The 23,816-nt window shown below is 44.0% G+C and overlaps 1 long non-coding RNA gene across 1 annotated transcript; it reads left to right on the forward strand.

Moving 5' to 3' along the window:
- The first annotated feature begins 1,616 nt into the window (after positions 1–1,616).
- LOC124003177 lies at positions 1,617–21,938 on the forward strand. Its single transcript, XR_006833195.1, has 3 exons — positions 1,617–2,280; positions 17,854–18,052; positions 20,790–21,938. It is a non-coding gene; the product is annotated as an uncharacterized LOC124003177 (long non-coding RNA).
- Positions 21,939–23,816: the final 1,878 nt, after the last annotated feature.

Here is a 23,816-nt window from a genome sequence, read left to right on the forward strand (position 1 = left end):
GGATAAACACATTACTGTAGGACATGTCCTCCCAGCTTTATATAGGTCAGATAATAGGATATGTCCTCCCAGCTTTATATCGGTCAGATAATAGGATTTGTCCTCCCAGCTTTATATTGGTCAGATAATAGGATATGTCCTCCCAGCTTTATATCAGTCAGATAATAGATATGTCCTCCCAGCTTTATATACTTTAGGTCAGATAATAGGATATGTTCTCCCTGCTTTATATCGGTCAGATAATAGACATGTCCTCCCAGCTTTCTATACTGTAGGTCAGATAATAGATATGTCCTCCCAGCTTTATATACTGTAGGTCAGATAATAGATATGTCCTCCCTGCTTTATATCAGTCAGATAATAGACATGTCCTCCCAGCTGTATATACTGTAGGTCAGATAATAGATATGTCCTCCCTGCTTTATATCGGTCAGATAATAGACATGTCCTCCCAGCTTTATATACTGTAGGTCAGATAATAGATATGTCCTCCCAGCTTTATATACTGTAGGTCAGATAATAGATATGTCCTCCCAGCTTTATATACTGTAGGTCAGATAATAGATATGTCCTCCCAGCTTTATATACTGTAGGTCAGATAATAGATATGTCCTCCCAGCTTTATATACTGTAGGTCAGATAATAGATATGTCCTCCCTGCTTTATATCAGTCAGATAATAGACATGTCCTCCCAGCTGTATATACTGTAGGTCAGATAATAGATATGTCCTCCCTGCTTTATATCGGTCAGATAATAGACATGTCCTCCCAGCTTTATATACTGTAGGTCAGATAATAGATATGTCCTCCCAGCTTTATATACTGTAGGTCAGATAATAGATATGTCCTCCCAGCTTTATATACTGTAGGTCAGATAATAGATATGTCCTCCCAGCTTTATATACTGTAGGTCAGATAATAGGATATGTCCTCCCAGCTTTATATCGGTCAGATAATAGATATGTCCTCCCAGCTTTATATCGGTCAGATAATAGATATGTCCTCCCAGCTTTATATACTGTAGGTCAGATAATAGATATGTCCTCCCAGCTTTATATACTGTAGGTCAGATAATAGATATGTCCTCCCAGCTTTATATACTGTAGGTCAGATAATAGATATGTCCTCCCAGCTTTATATACTGTAGGTCAGATAATAGATATGTCCTCTCAGCTTTATATCTGTCAGATAAAAGGCCTACTTTACAAATTAAACCTCAAGCCTTTCACGTGCAGATTTCAGTCTATTTGTTATGTGCTACATACAGGTAAATAAAACATGTAATACACAAGGCTACAGACAGTGCATCGCTTACAGAGAAATGTATAAACTGTAAACAGCTTGCAGAAAATCCAGATTTTTAATTTGACGAATCATTTACAGTTGAATAGCATTTGGGTGTTATTAGTGCTTAACAGGATCCGCCACCTCTCAGATTTGACTTTATTTGTCCCTGCATCTGTTTGACCAGATCTGGTACCTCTCGCGGCATGATTTATGAATTGTTTCACGGTTCGCACTGTAAACATTCTAATTAAATCGATCAGCGTTAAATTAAGATTCCTCCCCGCTATTTCTCCCGCCCCCCTGAAAAACCATCACGTTAAACCGCGATGATCCTTCTCTGTAATCATCCTATCCTGTCACTCTGATTCCAGACCTGCTCTCTTATTTGTACATAAAGATTATGGGAGGGCCGGTGGGGTAAATAACTGATCTTGACACAGGCCTTGGTAGTGGTGGTCAGCTGGTGAAGAGGCCATACTTAATCACGTTACGTAGCCTTGTCTAGTCGTCTCCTTACAGGATTTGATTCGTGGGAAAACCAAATAGAAAATTCATAAGAAAAGGCAATCGAGTTTGATTACGTTTTTCAAGTAAAAAAATCCAGAGAAAGTTGGTGAATCGAACCCAGAACGAGCCAGAGAACTGTCAGTGCCGGAGGGGAGTTTTAAGGGTCAAACTGCTCCTGATGGCGATGCTTTAGCTAGCAGCGCCGCTAATCTCACCAGTTCAGCATCACCACCGGCACCTCCACTATTTATTAGGCTTTATAGTTAACACTCAAAATGAGTAAAACACGTCACAGCCCGCTCATGGCTTTGAGCAAGAAATTGACTCTCAGGAGTTAAATAGAATGGACCAGAATGGCTTTCTGTGTACAAGATTCCTATCTCGTCAACTTGGAGATTTAATCCAGCAACCTTCCGTTAATTGGCCCAACGCTCTAACCACTAGGCTACCTGCCGCCCCCATTGTGGAAAGTTTTGAAAACTAAGGTAGGAAATTGTTTTTCTATAAGAACTTTTTGTTGTACTGTGAAGGTAATCTGAATATGTGCTTCATATAATCACATGGGCAGGAGGCCTATATATTCTCATATGTGTTTTCTGTTCTAGCCTACATTGATTTATTTTATTTGAAGTTATATTCCGATATTGTACAATTTGTTCTACTGCTACATTGATTTCTTGAAAATTATATGAAATTCGGGTCTTGTAAACCCCATAGCTGAGTATGTGTGCATATGCATATGAGGTGTTCTGCAAAGTCGTGTACATTGATGTCTAGAAAAACTTTTATAAGCCCCGCAGCTATACTAAAGTATGTGGGCATACTGCAAGTGACGTCTAAAATGCTTTGAATTAATCAGCACCTTGGAGAGTGCTGTCCGTTTCAACACCAAATATAGTAGGCTACTTGGCTGTTTACTCTGTCTGCTGCGCTGTTTGCGTTGCGTTTTTTTCCGGTACCCCAATAATCCCCCTTCCCCTTTCTCTTTCACACTATGTGTTCCGGGACCTCCCGATTTATAAATTAAGCACTGGGTGTTATACATTATTCAAATAATAGCCAATACATTATGTGGTTTTCATTGGACAAGACGCGAGTATATATCTGTAGTTTATCTCCACTTTATGTGCTGGTTGTAGCCTTCTCTCTCTCTCTCTCTCTCTCTCTCTCTCTCTCTCTCTCTCTCTCTCTCTCTCTCTCTCTCTCTCTCTCTCTCTAACATCTAGCAAATTAACACTGGTGTCAATAGCTGGGTGGCTTTCTGTGTAAAAACTCCTCTCTTTCATTGAAAAGAGAGCGAGAGAAAGTTAGAGAAAGGTCACAAGTTAATTTTACATTTGCATGCCTTGCAATTACTCATCTCCTGTGTATTAACATCCTGTCCTGTTTATCTGCTTCTGATGCAGCCAAGCATGACATTAGCTCCTCCATGTCAGGGCTAGGTGCTGTCCTAGCATTTCCCTCTTTCTTTTCTCTTCTTTTCCTTCTCAGTGAGTGAAAACCCACCCTGGCTCCTGAATAACGTGGCTGACAGATTTGTGTAATCTTCTGGGTGAAGCTTGTTGAAGCCTCAGTGCAGCCTCTACAGAGGCCTGTTTCAAGCACACTGAGTTTGGTCATTAGCATAAGGCTTCATCTCTATGTAAATGTGAATTAGTAGGCTTATGGAAATGACTGTTTTTCAGAGGGGGAAGAATAACTGATCGCATTCACAGAGATAATCTATCATTTGGCTTTTGAGTGAGGCTCCTTCAGACCCACCTGGGCTGTGTTGTGGCCGTGTGTTCTTAATCAAGATATTTCTATGCTAATGCAGTGCAGTGTGAGTTTAGGATTTGCATGGTGCAAGGCAAGTGATGCAGCGTTCTAGATGTTGGCCGGTCTGAATGAGCTGGACAGACATATGGTTCCGCTTGCATAACACCGGGGAGGCTGTGACCTTTCTATATACAACAGGCAGCGCATCTGCAGCCGTAACACCATACACTACAAACCTGTACTCGCCTAATGCCTGACGTTTTCGAAATACATCAGAGCTTTGTCCACATCACTGGCGAGTACGGAGATAATCGATACAGAGAAGGGCAAGGGGATTATGTGTGCCCTGACTGTGACATCAGAGCTTTGTCCACATCACTGGCGAGTACGGAGATAATCGATACAGAGAAGGGCAAGGGGATTATGTGTGCCCTGACTGTGACATCAGAGCTTTGTCCACATCACTGGCGAGTACGGAGATAATCGATACAGAGAAGGGCAAGGGGATTATGTGTGCCCTGACTGTGACATCAGAGCTTTGTCCACATCACTGGCGAGTACGGAGATAATCGATACAGAGAAGGGCAAGGGGATTATGTGTGCCCTGACTGTGACATCAGAGCTTTGTCCACATCACTGGCGAGTACGGAGATAATCGATACAGAGAAGGGCAAGGGGATTATGTGTGCCCTGACTGTGACATCAGAGCTTTGTCCACATCACTGGCGAGTACGGAGATAATCGATACAGAGAAGGGCAAGGGGATTATGTGTGCCCTGACTGTGACATCAGAGCTTTGTCCACATCACTGGCGAGTACTGAGATAATCGATACAGAGAAGGGCAAGGGAATTATGTGTGCCCTGACTGTGACATCAGAGCTTTGTCCACATCACTGGCGAGTACGGAGATAATCGATACAGAGAAGGGCAAGGGGATTATGTGTGCCCTGACTGTGACATCAGAGCTTTGTCCACATCACTGGCGAGTACTGAGATAATCGATACAGAGAAGGGCAAGGGGATTATGTGTGCCCTGACTGTGACATCAGAGCTTTGTCCACATCACTGGCGAGTACTGAGATAATCGATACAGAGAAGGGCAAGGGGATTATGTGTGCCCTGACTGTGACATCAGAGCTTTGTCCACATCACTGGCGAGTACTGAGATAATCGATACAGAGAAGGGCAAGGGGATATGTGGCACTTGATGACAAAATACCAGCACATCGCTGATTCAGCACTTTCCCTCTCCTCCCTTCATAGCTCCATGGCCTTTCTGAATGTTAGTGTTGGCTCACGGCTTTTAGCGTATTAGAGGTGTGTGTGTCATTACTATTTGTCAGTCACTTTGAACGATGGAACCATTTGCTGGGGCCTGTGCTTGGTAATTTGGTCATTTCTATGTAAATCGGGCTTTGTGCCGTCCTAGGCTGTTGTAGCCTACACATGCTCCGGCTCGGCTGGGCCAGTGATGACGCAGTGTTATATTGAGATGATTAAAGCTCTGCATAGCTGACCAGTCAGTCAGTCAGGTTGAGATCTAATACCTTTTGGAAGGGAACCAAGGGGATCAGCTTATTGTACAGAGACAGGAGTGAAGCATTATGGGCTGTGTCTGTGTCAGTATCAGTACCTTACAGCATGCAGGGACATGCCATCGTTCTTTGTTTTTTAAACGTATTCTTTATTTATTCAGGGGAAACACATTGAGACCAGGGTCTTATTCTCAGGGGTGCCCAGGTCACAGCAACACAACATACTGAAGAAGAAGTAGATGCATAAGGAAATATTGATATACAGTGAAAGAGCAAACCATACAACATGAAGGTGAGGGGAATAGATTTGTATATTTCAAGACTATACTTCCATAGATCTAGAACATCCTTTCTACCTCTACAACAGAAAATACATGTATATAGCTCTGAAGCTAGCCAACTGTTGGCCAGACATGTAAAGCCTCAACATCAGGTTTCTCTCTGCATGCATTCCAAACCTTGCACACCTGCAATAAACCCTGATCCCTGACTCTGAATCATCTCAAATCATAGTTCTGACATCCAGGCTGAGGTCTCCCACACCCTGAGCCACAGGAATCACTGTTTGAGACAATTACAGGGCTCAGTTCTCCGTCCTATCTGCCTACTCAGAACACTTCACATCAGAACACCCTCACATTACCCAAACACAAGAGAGGGGGAAATGTGGACGTTTTCCTGTGGATATACACTTTTGTAGCTTGAGTGAATCCTCCATGTAACACCCACACTACAACAAAAACTGTTGAAGATGGGAAAAAGTGTAGGTTTTTTCCCTCTTGACTAAATTGAACACTCAGAAGGTCCAAAGAGAGGTGCAGGGACAGGGACAGGGACAGGGACAGGGACAGGGACAGGGACAGGGACAGGGAGTGTCACCCAGAGAATTACAGCAGGCCAGTCATTATAGCAAACAAACAATGCAGGCGTGTTGGCTGGCAGACAATACATATAAGTGGTGTTGTTTTGTGGGACCATGTCCTTATCTCTCTGTTTCATGGGACGCTCTGTCTCTATACCTCCCTCTCATTTTCTGTCTCTCTTCTCTTTCTCTCTCCCACTCTTTATCCTCTCTTTCACTCTCTCTGTCTCTTCTTTACTCTCTCTCATTTTTCTCTCTAATTTCCTAGGCTCGTTTGGCCTATGGAAATATTGCCAGCGAGAGATTCTCTGTGGAGCCATTGATTGGGGGGACTAATCGTGCAGGCTGGCTACAGAGACACCTTCCTGCAAAATCAATGCCACTGAAACGGAATCTAAATCGGTCTTACCACTTACTCTTTCTCTACATGTGCGGTGTTCCTGACATTCTCTGCTAGCTGGATGAATTCCCTCCATTTCACCTCATTTGGTTTCATTTAATTTTGTACATTTCTCTCGCTTTCGACATTCAAATTTCTCTTCTTTCTACCGGGAGGAAAAAAATATTTAATGGTGCCCTGGGAGTGAGAATTTCTGACCTGAAGATTGAATATCAGAGCCAATTGTTTTATATTCTCTCATCAGGAAAGGGGATGGCATACAGTTAGGCAGTGCAAGACAGGGGGAAGGAAAACAGACATCCCCTGCAAGGACAAATACAGCAGTAAATTGGATCTATCCATTCACCCATTGATTTATGTCCAGTCCACTCTGCTGTCATAGTGGCACTGCAGAGCAACAGTGCTCAGTGGCCATGACATCCTCATGGCTTCACTTCCGACCCTAAAGCACAAATAGACTCATACACACGTATACACCTACAGTATACCACACATACACATGCACCATGCTACAACACAAAAATAAACACAGACACAAGCATTTGCACTAACACACAAACATACAGTATATCTTTCCCTCTGTTAGCAACTGTCATTCTCTCTCACTCTTTCTCACTCACACACGCACGCACAAACAGACACGCTCACGTATACATCTGCCTGGTGTGTATTGAGGCAGACAGGCTGCCTGCCGTGGGCTGGAGGAGGCAGGCAGATGGATGACTGTGGAGCATGCAGACTTGAGGAATGCAGGCTTGCTGTGCAGGAACGATAACTGTAGATAGGACAGGGTGCGACCTCACCCATGTTCTGTTTTTAAACCCCCACTCCCCTAAAACCCGCCCCTCCCGTCACTCAACCTCGCGCCCCTTCCGCCTCTGATGTCACTGCTGGACAGGGCCAAATTTCTACACTCATGCTAGAGTTCGAACGCTTTTCTCCCAAACTAGACACAGATGAATACCAGAACCAATCCATCAGGCTCCTTTGTCAACAAAGTGCCCTAGATAGGTGCTTTTTGCTTTTTCTCTCTTCTCCATTTCTCTCCCCCTTCCAGGTGTTCCCATAACTCACAGGGCCTCAGATCCAGGGAAGACATTCCTAAACTTCAGAGGCATCCTGACAGTGAGGAGACAGATATATGACTCACTGAGTATGGGGAGGGAGAAGGGTGGAGGACAGGATGATGGGTGAAGGAGGAGGCAGGGAAGGGCCACTTCAAAGTCAAGCAAGCCTCTTGTTTTTTTTCTTTCATTCTCTCTCTCTCTCTCTCTCTCTCTCTCTCTCTCTCTCTCTCTCTCTCTCTCTCTCTCTCTCTCTCTCTCTCTCTCTCTCTCTCTCTCTCTCTCTCTCTCTCTCTCTCTCTGTCTCATAGCTGGAGTGTTCACACACATGCTCTTCTTCTCTTTGGTCTCAGCATGTTTCACTGTGGTATGGCCAGGCCCCAAATCCCGGGGATAACATGTCCTACTGAAATTGGTTTGTTACTCAGACGAATGCTTGTGACAGAGCTTAGCAGTTATCTCAAATGGGGACTTAGCTTTTTGAAATGACAGAAGAGGTAACGTTTCACCGGTTGCCTTTCTAGAGTGTTCTATTCCACCTGCATAAGGTATTCAACCTGCTCTTAGACAACTGTCTTCTCCAATGATATTTGAATTTGTTTTGCATGACTTTGCCTGTCATGTTATAGGACACCAACGCCCATTAAATGTGCCATGGTTGGTGAATAGGGAGTGTTATTTTGCAGGGCCCTGTGGTGTGAAGTTGATGGATGTGCAGACTGGTGTCATTCTTCTGAGCCGCTGCTATAATAAACCCTGTTCTGCTCTTATAAAATGTTGTGCTGATTGATTACAAACAAAGAGCGTTTAACATGCGGTGGTTGCCCGACCGTTAAGACTGCGACACAGATTCAGAGAGGAAAGACTGAGAGCGAGACAGAGACAGACAGAGATGGAGAGAGAGAAATAATCAAAGAAAGAAAGAGAGAGCGAGATAAAGAGAGACAGAGAAAATCCCCACAATCCTCTTGGCCACACTGTGCATCTTGTTAAATCAAAAGAGCTTTTGTAATCAGGCTATTGTTCCACTCACATAAGAAGAGCAGTCCAAGTCAAGGCTCCATGCTGCCTTCCATTGCATCCTCATCCCTACAGTATCTGTTCCTATCTGATGGTAAGGCTCTTAACAAATTAACTACAATGTCTTTGTCCACGTGAGTGGAGAAATGAAACATTCGTTGCTGTGCCATCACTTTCTCATCACACTTCTTCACACTCTTTCTCTATCTGCTCCTCTCTCATTATCAACACCCGTTTAGACTTTCCTTTCCTCCTCCTGTTCCCGGCTCTTGTTGTCGTTAAAGTGGAAGGGAACAATCTGATGTAAAATGGCTGCAAGTCTCACTAGCTGGGGCTCCAAAAGGCACAGTCCCCGTCCCCTGTCCCTACTCTGTTTGTTCACTCCTCTCTCTAACACAGTCACTTCTTTCTCTCTCTCAAAGTGCCAGTCTGGCCTGCCAGCCCTGAGACCAGGCAGGCATTTGTTGTGTTTGAGTTGGACTGAGAACCCCCTCCCAGCTTTGGTTTGTAAACCCCCTCTTTCCAATTTTAGTTAACCCCTAGTTTTTCTATTTGTGACCCTAGCTTTAGTTAACCATATGCCTGAGTTTGTAAACCAACAACCTCACCTCTTCCTGTACCCTTTCTGCTTACTTGGGAACCTGTTCCCCCCCCCAGATCGACATGTCTCTTATTTTCTCTTTCTACCTGTCTTGCTCTAGTTTTCACAGCTCTCTCTCCTGTTGCGAGCCCCATCATCCTACCTGCTCCCTCTGTGTTGGAGAGCAGAGTCATGGAGGAGGGGGGGGGGGGGCGATACCGATTAATGGGCCGATTTTTATTTTTTTTATTTGTAATAATGACAATTACAACAATACTGAATGAACACTTATTTTAACTTAATATAATACATCAATAAAATCAATTTAGCCTCAAGTAAATAATGAAACATGTTCAATTTGGTTTAAATAATGCAAAAACAAAGTGTTGGAGAAGAAAGTAAAAGTGCAATATGTGCTATGTAAGAAAGCTAATGTTTCAGTTCCTTGCTAAGAACATGAGAACATATGAAAGCTGGGGGTTCCTTTTAACATGAGTCTTCAATATTCCCAGGTAAGAAGTTTTAGGTTGTAGGAATTCTAGGACTATTTCCCTCTATACCATTTGTATTTCATTAACCTTTGACTATTGGATGTTCTTATAGGCACTAGTATTGCCAGTGTAACTGTATAGCTTCTGTCCCTCTCCTCGCTCCTCCATGGGCTCGAGCCAGCAACACAACCACAACAGCCACCATCGAAGCAGCGTTACCCATTCAGAGCAAGGGGAATAACTACTAGAAGGCTCAGAGCGAATGACGTTTGAAACGCTATTAGCGCGCACTAACTAGCTAGCAATTTCACTTCGGTTACACCAACCTCATCTCGGGAGTTGATAGGCTTGAAGTCATAAACAGCGCAATGCTTGACGCACAACAAAGAGCTGCTGGCAAAACGCACAAAAGTGCTGTTTGAATGAATGTTTACGCGCCTGCTTCTGCCAACCACCGCTAAGTCAGATACTTAGATACTTGTATGCTTGTATGCTCAGTCAGATTATATGCAACGCAGGACACGCTAGATAATATCTAGTAATATCATCAACCATGTGTAGTTAACTAGTGATTATGATTTATTGTTTTTTATTGTTTATTGTTTCCGACATTGCAGTAAAAACCAACGAGTAATCTAACCTAACAATTCATAAACTACTACCTTATACACACAAGTGTAAAGGGATAAAGAATATGTACATAAAGATATATGAATGAGTGATGGTACAGAACGGCATAGGCAAGATGCAGTAGATGGTATCGAGTACAGTATATACATATGAGATGAGTAATGTAGGGTATATAAACAAAGTGGCATAGTTTAAGTGGCTAGTGATACATGTATTACATAAAGATGCAGTAGATGCAGTAGATGATATAGAGTACAGTATATACATATACATATGAGATGAGTAATGTAGGTAGGTAAGTTTAATGCTAGCTAGCAACTTACCTTGGCCTACTGCATTCGCGTAACAGGCAGTCTCCTTGTGGAGTGCAACGAAAGAGAGGCAGGTCGTTATTGCGTTGGACTAGTTAACTACAAGATTGGATCCCCTGAGCTGACAAGGTGAAAATCTGTCGTTCTGCCCCTGAACAAGGCAGTTAACCCACCGTTCCTAGGCCGTCATTGAAAATAAGAATGTGTTCTTAACTGTCTTGCCTAGATAAATAAAGCTATACATTTTTTTAACACATTTTAATCGGCGCCCAAAAATACCGATTTCCGATTGTTATGAAAACTTGAAATCGGCCCTAATTAATTGGCCATTCTGATTAATCGGTTGACCTCTAGTGTGGTGACAGAGAGGAGGATATAACTAGAGCAGCCCCACAGATCATTGTGCCAGACAGAATGTGACATCTGCTGTGCAAAGGGCTGGGTGCCTATAAACCTCTCTCTCTCTCACACACACTCAAAACACCCTCTCGCATCTGCTGCCATATGTTGGGTGTTGAGTGCTATTTCCACATATAGTAAACACAAACACACATGCACACACACTCATACACACCAAGTCTGCAATGCATACAGTATGTTACTTCCATCCATTTGAAACAGTGAAATAAAACTTTTAAAAGTACCACAATACCTTTCTCCTGCCATTTAAATAAGAGCAGTCTCATACCAAAACAAGACCTATACTCCTATATGATTATACCATTGTTGATGTTACTTTCAGTGTTACTCTAAAATAATAGCGTGCATGGGAGATTTACTGTACTGTATTATCCGAGATTGGTTTGACCGCTGCCTGGCCATACAGTCTTAGGCAGGGCAGTCCAGTCATTGCTCAGCAGTAAATGAGAGGAAAAAGGCAAAGTCATTGGGGGCAGAGACGCTCTGCAGGTAATTCCCCACCTAGAGGCCATTGCTAAGCTAACGCGCCGTGCACTGATGAGGAGATTCATTTCCCACCTCTCAGAGATGCCATTACAAAGTCATCATCATCTCACACACACACACACACACACACACACACACACACACACACACACACACACACACACACACACACACACACACACACACACACACACACACACACACACACACACACACACACACACACACACACACACACACACACACACACACACACACACACACACACACACACACACACACACTGATGGGATGCAAGTCCACACACAGTCCTTTAACAAGCTTAAGCGAAATGATTTCCAACCCATTTTACTAGTGCATTTATTTAAATAGTTATTTATTTATATTTAATCTCATAATCTGCTTTTGCCCTGAGTAGTTTTGTCTTCTTCCGAAGATGCCCTAGATACAGCTAGAGAACACACACAAAAAACCTTACATTCTCTCTCTCACACACACACATTCATACACTCGCTCTCTCACACACACATTCATACGTGAACTGTTAGCCGAATCAATACGAGGTTTAACTTTCATTAAATGTACATTTTTATGATGATTCTTCAGTTCTCCCTCCTCCCCCTCCCTCTCCCCCTCCTATCCTTTATTTCACCCCTCTCTACTCTCTTCCCTTTTTCTCTGTGACAGGAACTCTTCCCAGGTCTGTTTGCTGACTGTGCTCTCTGCTCCTCCTACGGCAGTTCAAAAATTGTTTTAGAAGTTGATATTGGACACTGACACAGGGAGAGGGAGAGAAAGCTGTAGAGAGATAGGGAGAGAGAGACACAACGAAAATGGAATTTTCCTCCTTTCACTCTTTCTTTTTCTACTCACCCCTTACTCTTTTTATCGCTACCCCATATTCTCTCATCCTGTTTCCTTTCTCTTTCACTCACCTTCCCATTCCCTTCTGACTCTTTCTCTCTCTCCCCATCAGTCACATCCCTCTATCCTCCCTTCTCTTCTGTTGGGTTTGCTTCAGGCTGCGTTGTGTTGTTTGAGTGGACATTATGTTATTCTCTTTCACCTTCAAATATAAAGGGTACCAGTAAAACGTTTGGACACACCTACTCATTCAAGGGTTTTTCTTTATTTTTTTATTATTTTCTACATTGTAGAATAATAGTGAAGACATCAAAACTATGAAATAACACATATGGAATTACGCAGTAACCAAAATAGTGTTAAACAATGACAAATAGATTTGAGATTTGAGATTCTTCAAAGTAGCCACCTTGATGACAGCTTTGCACACTCTTGGCATTCGCTCAACCGGGTTCATGAGGTAGTCACCTGGAATGCATTTCAATTAACAGATGTCCGTTGTTAAAAGTTACTTTGTGGAATTTCTCTCCTTAATGCATTTGAGCCAATCAGTTGTGTTGTGACAATGTAGGGGTGGTATACAGAAGATAGCCCTATTTGGTAAAAGACCAAGTCCATATTATTGCAAGAACAGCTCAAAAAAGCAAAGAGAAATGATAGTCTGTCATTACTTTAAGACATGAATGTCCGTCAATCCGGACAATTTCAAGAACTTTTAAAGTTTCTTCAAGTGCAGTCGCAAAAACCATCAAGCGCTTTGATGAAACGGGCTCTCATGAGGACCACCACAGAAAAGGAAGACCCAGAGTTACCTCTGCTACAGAGGATACGTTCATTAGTTTACAGCCTCAGAAATTGCAGCCCAAATAAATGCATCACAGAGTTCAAGTAACAGACATATCTCAATATAAACTGTTCAGAGGAGACTGTGAATCAGGCTGGTCGAATTGAGGCAAATAAGCCACTACTAAAGAACACCAATAATAAGAAGAGAGTTGCTTGGGCCAAGAAACATGAGGAATTGACATTAGACCAGTGGAAATCTGTCCTTTGGTCTAATGTGTCCAAATGTGAGATTTTTGGTTCCAACCACTGTGTCTTTGTGAGACACAGAGTAGGTGAACGGAGGATCTCCGCATGTGGGGTTCCCACCAAATCAAATCAAATCCAAATCAAATTTTATTTGTCACATACACATGGTTAGCAAATGTTAATGCGAGTGTAGCGAAATGCTTGTGCTTCTAGTTCCGACAATGCAGTAATAACCAACAAGTAATCTAACTAACAATTCCAAAACTACTGTCTTATACACAGTGTAAGGGGATAAAGAATATGTACATAAAGATATATGAATGAGTGATGGTACAGAGCAGCATAGGCAAGATACAGTAGATGGTATCGAGTACAGTATATACATATGAGATGAGTATGTAAACAAAGTGGCATAGTTAAAGTGGCTAGTGATACATGTATTACGTAAGGATGCAGTAGATGACATAGAGTACAGTATATACGTATGCACCTCCTCCCTGTAGGCCGTCTCGTCGTTGTTGGTAATCAAGCCTACCACTGTTGTGTCGTCTGCAAACTTGATGATTGAGTTGGAGGCGTGCGTGGCCACGCAGTCGTGGGTTAACAGGGAGTACAGGAGAGTGCTCAGAACGCACCCTTGTGGGGCCCCAGTGTTGAGGATCAGCGGGGTGATGTTGTTGCCTATCCTCACCACCTGGGTGCGGCCCGTCAGGAAATCCAGTACCCAGTTGCACAGGGCGGGGTCGAGACCCAGGGTCTCAAGCTTGATGACGAGCTTGGAGGGTACTAGGGTTTTGAATGCCGAGCTGTAGTCGATGAACAGCATTCTCACATAGGTATTCCTCTTATCCAGATGGGTTAGGGCAGTGTGCAGTGTGGTTGAGATTGCATCGTCTGTGGACCTATTTGGGCGGTACGCAAATTGGAGTGGGTCTAGGGTGTCAGGTAGGGTGGAGGTGATATGGTCCTTGACTAGTCTCTCAAAGCACTTCATGATGACGGAAGTGAGTGCTACGGGGCAGTAGTAGTTTAGCTCAGTTACCTTAGCTTTCTTGGGAACAGGAACAATGGTGGTCCTCTTGAAGCATGTGGGAACAGCAGACTGGTACAGGGATTGATTGAATATGTCGGCCAGCTGGTCTGTGCATGCTCTGAGGGCGCGGCTGGGGATGCCGTCTGGACCTGCAGCCTTGCGAGGGTTAACACGTTTAAATGTCTTACTCACCTCGGCTGCAGTGAAGGAGAGTCCGCATGTTTTCGTTGCAGGCCATGTAAATGGCACTGTATTGTCCTCAAAGCGGGCAAAAAAGTTATTTAGTCTGCCTGGGAGCAAGATATCCTGGTCCGTGACTGGTCTGGTTTTCTTCTTGTAGTCCGTGATTGACTGTAGACCCTGCCACATACCTCTTGTGTCTGAGCCGTTGAATTGAGATTCTACTTTGTCTCTGTACTGACGCTTAGCTTGTTTGATAGCCTTGCTGAGGGAATAGCTGCACTGTTTTGTATTCGGTCATGTTACCAGTCACCTTGCCCTGATTAAAAGCAGTGGTTCGCGCTTTCAGTTTCACGCGAATGCTGCCATCAATCCACGGTTTCTGGTTTGGGAATGTTTTAATCGTTGCTATGGGAACGATATCTTCAACGCACGTTCAAATGAACTCGCACAACGAATGAGCGTATTTGTCAATGTTGTTATCTGACGCAATACGAGACATATCCCAGTCCACGTGATGGAAGCAGTCTTGGAGTGTGGAGTCAGCTTGGTCGGACCAGCGTTGGACAGACCTCAGCGTGGGAGCTTCTTGGTTTAGTTTCTGTTTGTAGGCAGGGATCCACAAAATGGAGTCGTGGTCAGCTTTTCCGAAAGGAGGGCGGGGCAGGGCCTTATATGCGTCGCGGAAGTTAGAGTAACAATGATCCAAGGTTTTTCCACCCCTGGTTGCGCAATCGATATGCTGATAAAATTTAGGGAGTCTTGTTTTCAGATTAGCCTTGTTAAAATCCCCAGCTACAATGAATGCAGCTTCCGGATAAATGGATTCCAGTTTGCAAAGAGTCAAATAAAGTTCGTTCAGAGCCATCGATGTGTCTGCTTGGGGGGGAATATATACGGCTGTGATTATAATTGAAGAGAATTCTCTTGGTAGATAATGCGGTCGACATTTGATTGTGAGGAATTCTAAATCAGGTGAACAGAAGGATTTGAGTTCCTGTATGTTTCTTTCATCACACCATGCCTCGTTAGCCATAAGGCATACGCCCCCGCCCCTCTTCTTACCAGAAAGATGTTTTTTTCTGCCGGCGCGATGCGTGGAGAAACACGCTGGCTGCACCGCCTCCGATAGCGTCTCTCCAGTGGAGCCATGTCTTCGTGAAGCAAAGAATGTTACAGTCTCTGATGTCCCTTTGGAATGCTACCCTTGCTCGGATTTCATCAACCTTGTTGTCAAGAGCCTGGACATTGGCGAGAAGAATGCTAGGGAGTGGTGCACGATGTGCCCGTCTCCAGAGTCTGACCAGAAGACCGCCTCATTTCCCTCTTTTACAGAGTCGTTTTTTTGGGTCGCCGCATGGGATCCATTCCGTTGTCCTGGTTGAAAGGCAGAACACAGGATCCGCGTCGCGAAAATCATATTCTTGGTCGTAATGATGGTGAGTTGACGCTGATCTTATATTCAGTAGTTCTTCTCGGCTGTATGTAATGAAACCTAAGATGACCTGGGGTACTAATGTAAGAAATAACCATGAATGAGGGAAGAGGAGGTGTGATGGTGCTTTTCTGTTGACACTGTCTGATTTATTTGTTGCGTTCATTGCATTCTGCAGCTAAATGGCATCCCATCTCATTTGCACTTAGTGGGACTATCATTTGTGTTTCAACAGGACGGTGACCCAACACACCTCCAGGCTGTGTAAGAGTGATGGAGTACTGCATAAGAAGACCTTGCCTCCACAATCACCCGACCTCAACCAAATTGAGAAGTTTTGGGATGAGTTGGACCGCAGAGTGAAGGAAAGCAGCCAACAACTGCTCATCATATGTGGGAACTCCTTCAAGACTGTTGGAAAAACATTGCAGGTGAAGCTGGTTGAGAGAATGCCAAGAGTGTGCAAAGCTTTCATCAAGGCAAAGGGTGGCTACTTTGAAGAGTCTAAAATATATTTTTATTTGTTTAACACTTGTTTTGGCTACTACATGATTCCATGTGTTATTTATTAGTTTTGATGTCCTCACTATTATTCTACAATGTAGAAAATAGTAAAAGTAAAGAAAAACCCTTGAATGAGTAGGTGTGTCCAAACTTTTGACTGGTACTGTAATTACCTGAACAATTGTACCAAATGCCAGCAACCCCCCTCCACCCCTCCGAACATAACATATTTTGGTGCTGCTGACCTCTGATTGACAGTTATTAAGAGAAGCTTCTCTGAGCTTCACACCAAGCTGAACAGAGTGCTGAAATGTGGACAAGTTTGAAGGTTAGATACAGTATGAAAAGAGAAGGATAAGAGGAGGGAGGGAGGGAGGGAGGGAGGGAGGGAGGGAGGGAGGGAGGGAGGGAGGGGGAGGGAGGGAGGGAGGGAAAGGAGGCAGGACTGGAGGAGAGAGGCCAGCGGTGGCTTTGGCAAGCTCTGGCTCTGGGGCCAATTGGCTGGACAGTCTGTCCTTGGAGCCCAACAGGGCCACAACAAAGCCAGAATGGCATACGTCAGGGTAGTAGGCACTCAGAGGGCAATTTTGGGCCCTGCACCCACTGTTAAGACCCTGGTGAGAGGGGAACACTGGATGTTATTGTTAGGAGGAGGCCATGGATCTGTTCTGTGTCATCTGCTATGATGACATCGCTGTGAGCATTCCAGATGTGGTGTAACAACGTGAGAATGGAACAAACAGTCTGCTAATCGTGCCCTAATATGTGCACTGTGAATGGAGGCATTCACAGCACAGGCTCAGTGGAGAAGGGAGAGTAAGTAAGTATGAGGGATGACTAGAACAACACTCAGGGAAGGAACTGGCAGAGACTTGCCCGCCTCAGATGAATCACAGATACACTATAGCAGCGGATGCCTCCAGCGCTGTACACTTTGCCAAGATGTGACAGTCTCCGACAAATCCCCATTGTGTTCGGGTTAGGACTTTTATACCCTGCTTTTCCTGGCAGGCACGGTGTTTCTGTCTCTATTCTGCTGATCTTAACAGGATTAAAAGTTGTGTTAGGACAGAATTGTGCTTGACAACATAGGAAACAGTATTTTCTTACTTAGAGCTACTCCTCTTTGCTCCCTGTGGAGCATAATGCCTTAACAAGCCCAGAGGCTACAGTAAACTAACTGTAACTTCACATTTCTTTTGGGAAGTGTTTTGTTAAAAAGTAGTCAACATATTCTATTAAGGACAATGTCTGTTTGAACCTTGCTAACTTACATTTCTGTTCAAATAAGTGTTTTGAAGTTAAGCGTTATTGGCATTGTAACTTGACAGTATCTCTTGAGATCGATCACAAACGGAAATCCAAAACAAGCAGATATTAGAGGGCAGAACAAATGTCATAATATTAGCTGAGTGGGTTGTTTGGCTCTAAATAACTCTTTTCTTTCCCCAGACAGATAGAGGCCAGTTCTGCAGCAGTGAGCAAAACCAGGCCAGCGCCGACCCGGCTATAAACCGGTGGATGCACATCGCTGCCCTGGGATTGGTGGTGGAAGACGGTTACTGTGGGGACGGCCTGTGTGCAGGGGGCTGATAAAGAGGTAGCCGTTTAAATCCAGCGGGACAGAACTGCGTTCGCCAGGGCTCTGACGGTGCGTCACCGATGTATCTGATTATTTACATGTCTGTCTGTCTGACTGTCTGACGTGGCACTGGACCTGAACCGTAGATGAATCAATCGCTAGCATCTCGTTTGCAGCTCAGCGGAGCTCAGCTGGAGCCAAGAGCATGAGAGATGGAACAGAGGGGAAAATGTTGTGCTCTGACGTCAGTGGAAAACAGGGCACACTTTCAACCTTTGGATGACTGGTTTGTTTTCAACCTTTCTGAGCAGAGAAAACATCAAATATTGGCCTTAGTGGACAAATGAGTCTGTGTTTGTTCCCTGTCTTGACGGATGTTCTGAGCTGGGACCAGCAGACCAGTTGATTAGCTTTGATAGGGAAAGTGATTGATATAAAGCCACTTTGATAAGGCTGATGACAGTGGTGATGTTTACCAGCTTACATCTCCTTTCAGTTTCAGCTTTCAGAGAGCTGGCAAGGTGTCAAGCTTTGACAGCATCTAGGAAATGCTTTTCAGCTGAGCTACAGAGTGACCGGAGCTATTGTCTATATTATTGTACTGTAGATACTCAATCAAGCACCGTGAATAAATACAGTTTCATTCCAACAGATTTTTGATTGTCTCAATCGTGTCGTCAATCAAATAGATGCCAGTGTCAACCGATTCACTGTAGTATATTGTTTTACTGTACCATACATACTTTCAAAATATACATTTTTAAACAGATTGACAGAGGATATTGTTAGTGATGTGGGATGTTATTTTATATTATTTTGAGGGTTACGACTAACTTTTGTAAATGTGTAGGAGAATATGATTGCGCTGTGTCTTAGTAAGTAGGTTCAGACATGGGACGGCAGGGTAGCCTAGTGGTTAGAGTTTTGGACTAGTAACCAAAAGGTAGCAAGTTCAAATCCCTGAGCTGACAAGGTACAAATCTGTCATTCTGCTCCTGAACAGGCAGTTAACCTGTCATTGAAAATAAGAATTTGTTCTAAACTGACTTGCCTTTTAAAATTAAAAAAAGACTTGGAACTTTTTCCCAAGCAGCACTCTCACACCAATTCACTGTGACTACTAGTCTTCCCATCTGCTACAGATGTCAGATCTTAATATGAACTATTCTAGAGGAAAATAATCCTGCAGCAGGAGGATTTGAGTAAATATTTAAAATGTATAATCGCCGCCATGGGACAGCTGGAAGCAATGTTTATAGGCTATACAATGCAGTACAGTACCTAGGGGCTAGGGTTTGGGGAAGGCTCTGCAAACCAACCGAGCTCATATCATTAAGTATCATCAAGTATTCTCATGGCTTAAGAGAGCATTGTGAACTGACATAGTGCAGTAGTCTGAGCAGCTTGCTTTTGCTCTGGACATGATTTTTTCGCGCCCAGTACTGGGCAATCATTTTGACACTTTGTATGAATGGAAACTATTGTTAGTGTAGCATACTGTTATTAACCAATCCAAAGGCTGCAGCCTATCTGCCTCCAAAGGCACCTACTTTAGTATGCAGCATTTTCCCAGTAGGTTATTGCCATTTGGAACGGGATTTGAAGGCAGCATCGTGTGATAACGCATTCACATTCCACCGAGTGCCAGACTTTTGTTTACATTGTAGCCACTTTAGCAGCGTGAGCAACTAGTGCTGGCAATTCAATGAAAAACTACCCCAAAATGGAAATATCTGACACAAATAACAAGTAAACAAGTAACAGAATCGTTCTCCTCATTACCTGTTAATGAATGAAGTTGACACCGACCAGAATAATTATCCTACGGTATAGGGTCCCCCTTTTGCATATTGCTTGGTCTGCTGCTCCGTCGTTGTGGACATGACAGGTAAGATTGCATGCATGATATCATATAGGCTACCATTTTGTTTATGGATAAATACGTTTAAGAATGAATAATAGCCAGAATAGCAACCTAGACTTAGGCGTAGACATAACGTTACGTTTCGTATGGTATTTGTGGATATCCATCATTCATTTTGTGTGATATGTTACGAATTATAATTGTATGATATGTTGTGAATTACAATTCTTATGATATGTTGCGAATTGCAATTTGTTGTGGCTAACATTAGCTAGGTGGCCAACGTTAGCGAAGCTAGGGATTAGGGTTAGGAGATAGGTTAGGGGAAGGGTTAACTAACATGCTAAATAATTTTAAGTAGTTAAAAAGTAGTAAATGGTTGTTAAAATGTAAAAATGTTGACCTTTGTGTTATACGCCTACCAACTACTCTACTTTAGTTTTTGCCTTAAGTATTCTTCTGTCTTATGTAAACATACCAAATGTAACATATCATGCTAATAAACTTTGATTTAATTTGAGTGTTCCGGATTTACATTTACTATGTTACGTCTAGTCTATGAGACCAGGCTGAGAATAGTGGAGTTTCACTGTGAAGCTAATATTGCATTAGAGCTGCTGTTTCTTTCCTAATGAGTAGGCTTGCATTGTGATTAATTCATACAACTATCCCACCCGTGCATTAAATGACACCGATGTTCAAAAAAACATGGTTTCATATTTGTTGATAACTAATATTAAAAGGTGATATGATGCAATCTATCTAGATTAGAAGGCTACTTCATCCCAATGTAAACTAAATGCATTGGATACAAAACAAATAGTGGCATGTGATAAAGGATAATATGTCCAATATGATTATATAAATGCATATCAAACAAGAATATATAATGAAATTAATACAGAGTTGAAATAATATTGATGCCTTTCTCTCTCCTTGCAGGGGATTTGACAGATGAACTGCAGTCACCAGATGTCCACGCCTCAAAACCAGAAACACATGGAGACATCACCTCTTGTAATTCTGAATAACTGTTAATGTTTTTATTGGTTTTCCTCTATCTGTGCATGAGTCCTTAAAACATAGTTCATTGTTCAAAATAAGTCATTCCCAAGTGAGGGACATCTCAAGGAGATTAACCTCCAACATTCATAAACTTGTTCATTACATGAGGGCAATTTAAACATGACAGCCACAGATGTTTTTATACACAGGACAGTAGTTTACATATTTGGTTCCAGCCCTTCACTAACACCTAATTCAACTAATTGTGGTCTAAATTGAATACTTGCACATAGTGCAATCCCCTGGGACAGAAATAATTTCATAAATTACAATGTCCTGGCAAATCTGCATGATAACATTGTTATCAAACATTGTGATGTTGCACAATCCTGAATAATATCCTGGGATATCATGATTATCCTTGTGGCTGGGAGGTTCACAACAAGTTCTTTACATCTGCAGGGTGTCAGGGTGAGATGTCCTTCAACCTGGAACACGATCAGCTGCCCGTTTTAGTCTCTGAAAACAAATGGGGAAAAACTGTTTGCTACATGTCTTCAGCTGGCTAGCAAATTCACCAATTTATTATTTAAAAACTGTCTGGGTCTTCACAATTTACACATGGCTGAACCTATGATTTGTTGTTAATCTCTAAACAGCCAATAAACAGGATGAGATTTCTTTAGCTAGCTAGCTAGCTTGGTATCGGGCTGATAAACACCATTTACTCAAGGTTTGAATTCACATTTAATATGAAAGTAAAACATTTTAGCATAATTTAGTGAATAAATAAATTATTCCTTATTTTTCTGGAAAATATTATCCTAATCAGGGACTACTGTCCACCGTTATTTTTTTAAAAATTGCCTGCACTGCAAGGTGTTATGGGAGAGCTTCCCCGGCGAAGCATACATGGGATTGGAAAATGCCAATTTGGACATTCTGCCTACAAATGTTGCCTCAAAAGGCAGCATCCTTATTACAGCCAGCTGATGTCTCATTAAACCATCAATTGCAACCATTATTGGTCACCTCATTACCACTCCCTAAAAGATGCTGCAACCATTGTCTTTCAAGATATGTTTGCCTGTCACGCCCTGGTCATTATATTTTGTGTTTTTGGTATATGTTTGGGTAAGCCAGGGTGTGACATGGGTTTATATGTTGTGTTTTTGTATTGGGGTTTGTAGTAATTGGGATTGTGTATGACTAGGGGTGTGTCTAGTTAGGCTTGGCTGCCTGAGGCGATTCTCAATTGGAGTCAGCTGCTTATCGTTGTCTCTGATTGGGAACCGTATTTAGGCAGCCTGAGTTCGCGTTGTATTTTGTGGGTATTTGTTCCTGTCTTAGTGTTGTTGTCACCAGATAGGCTGTAATTAGTTTTCGTTTCGTTTGTTGTTTTTCATATACAGTTATTTCATGTACCACGATACTTTCATTAAAGACATGAGTAACCTACACGCTGCATTTCGGTCTGACTCTCTTTATACAACAGACGAACGTCGTTACAGAAACACCCACCACTCACAGACCGAGCAGCGTGTGAACTGGCAGGATCTGAAGGAGGACGTTATGGACAGCAGAAGCATGGATTATACGACGTGGGAAGAAATCGACAGGTGGGCGGCCGACCCAGAGCGAGTGCAGGAGCCCGCCTGGGATTCGCTTCAGCAGTTGCAGTGGGAGAGACTGCACCATTTGGAGATTTGGACATGGGAGAAGGAATTAGACGGAAAAGGACCCTGGGCGCAGCCGGGAGAATATCGCCGTCCCAAGGAGGAAATAGAAGAAGCTAAAGCGGAGAGGCGCAGGTATGAGGAGGCAGCACGGCGACGCGGTTGGAAACCGGAAAGTCACCCCAAAAAATGTATTGGGGTTGGGCTAGAGGGGAGAATAGTTATGCCAGGTAGGAAACCTGTGCATACTCCCTGTGCTCAACGTTGGGCTAGAGAGACCGGGCAGGCACCGTATTATGCTATGGAGCGCACGGTGTTTCCAGTGCGGGTGCAGAGCCAGCTGCGACACATACCAGCCCTTCCTATTGGCCGGGCTAGAGTGGGCATCGAGCCAGGTAAGCTTGGGCAGGCTCGGTGCTCAAGAGCTCCAGTGCACCTGCACGGTCCGGTCTATCCAGAGCCACCTCTACACACCAGTCCTCCGGTAGCAGCTCCCCGCACCAGGCTTCCTGTGCGTGTCCTAGATCCAGTACCACCAGTTCCAGCACCACGCACCAGGCCTCCAGTGCACCTCGCCTGTTTAGCGCAGCCAGAGCTGTTCTCCTCTCCTGCGCTGCCGGAGTCTCCAGTCTGCCCAGTCTGCCCAGTGCTCCCAGTCTGCCCAGTGCTCCCAGTCTGCCCAGTGCTCCCAGTCTGCCCAGTGCCGCCAGTCGGCCCAGCGTCGCCAGTCTGCCAGGATCCGCCAGAAGTGCCAGTCTGCCAGGATCCGCCAGAAGTGCCAGTCTGCCAAGATCTTCTAGATCGGCCAGACAACCTGAATCTTCCAGTTCCACCAGCCAGCCAGGATTTACCGGAGCCTACTACCTGCCTGAGCTTCCTCTCAGTACTGAGCTTCCTCTTAGTACTGAGCTTCCTCTCAGTATTAGGCTTCCTCTCAGTACCAGGCTGCTTCTGTCCCGAGCTGCCCCTCAGTCCCGGGCTGCCCCTCTGTCCTGAGATGCCCCTCTGTCCTGAGCTGCCTCTCTGCCCTGAGATGCCCCTCTGTCCTGAGATGCCCCTCTGTCCTGAGCTGCCCCTCTGTCCTGAGCTGCCCCTCTGTACTGAGCTGCCCCTCTTTCCCGAGCTGCCCCTCTGTCCCGAGCTGCCCCTCTGTCCCGAGCTGCCCCTCGGTCCCGAGCTGCCCCTCGGTCCCGAGCTGCCCCTCGGTCCCGAGCTGCCCCTCAGTTATGTGGGGATCAGGGTGAGGACTATTAGGCCATGGTCGGCGGAGAAAGTGGATTATCCCAGG

The sequence above is a fragment of the Oncorhynchus gorbuscha genome, linkage group LG01, assembly GCF_021184085.1.
Source record: "Oncorhynchus gorbuscha isolate QuinsamMale2020 ecotype Even-year linkage group LG01, OgorEven_v1.0, whole genome shotgun sequence".
In the NCBI taxonomy this organism is placed as follows: Eukaryota; Metazoa; Chordata; class Actinopteri; order Salmoniformes; family Salmonidae; genus Oncorhynchus; species Oncorhynchus gorbuscha.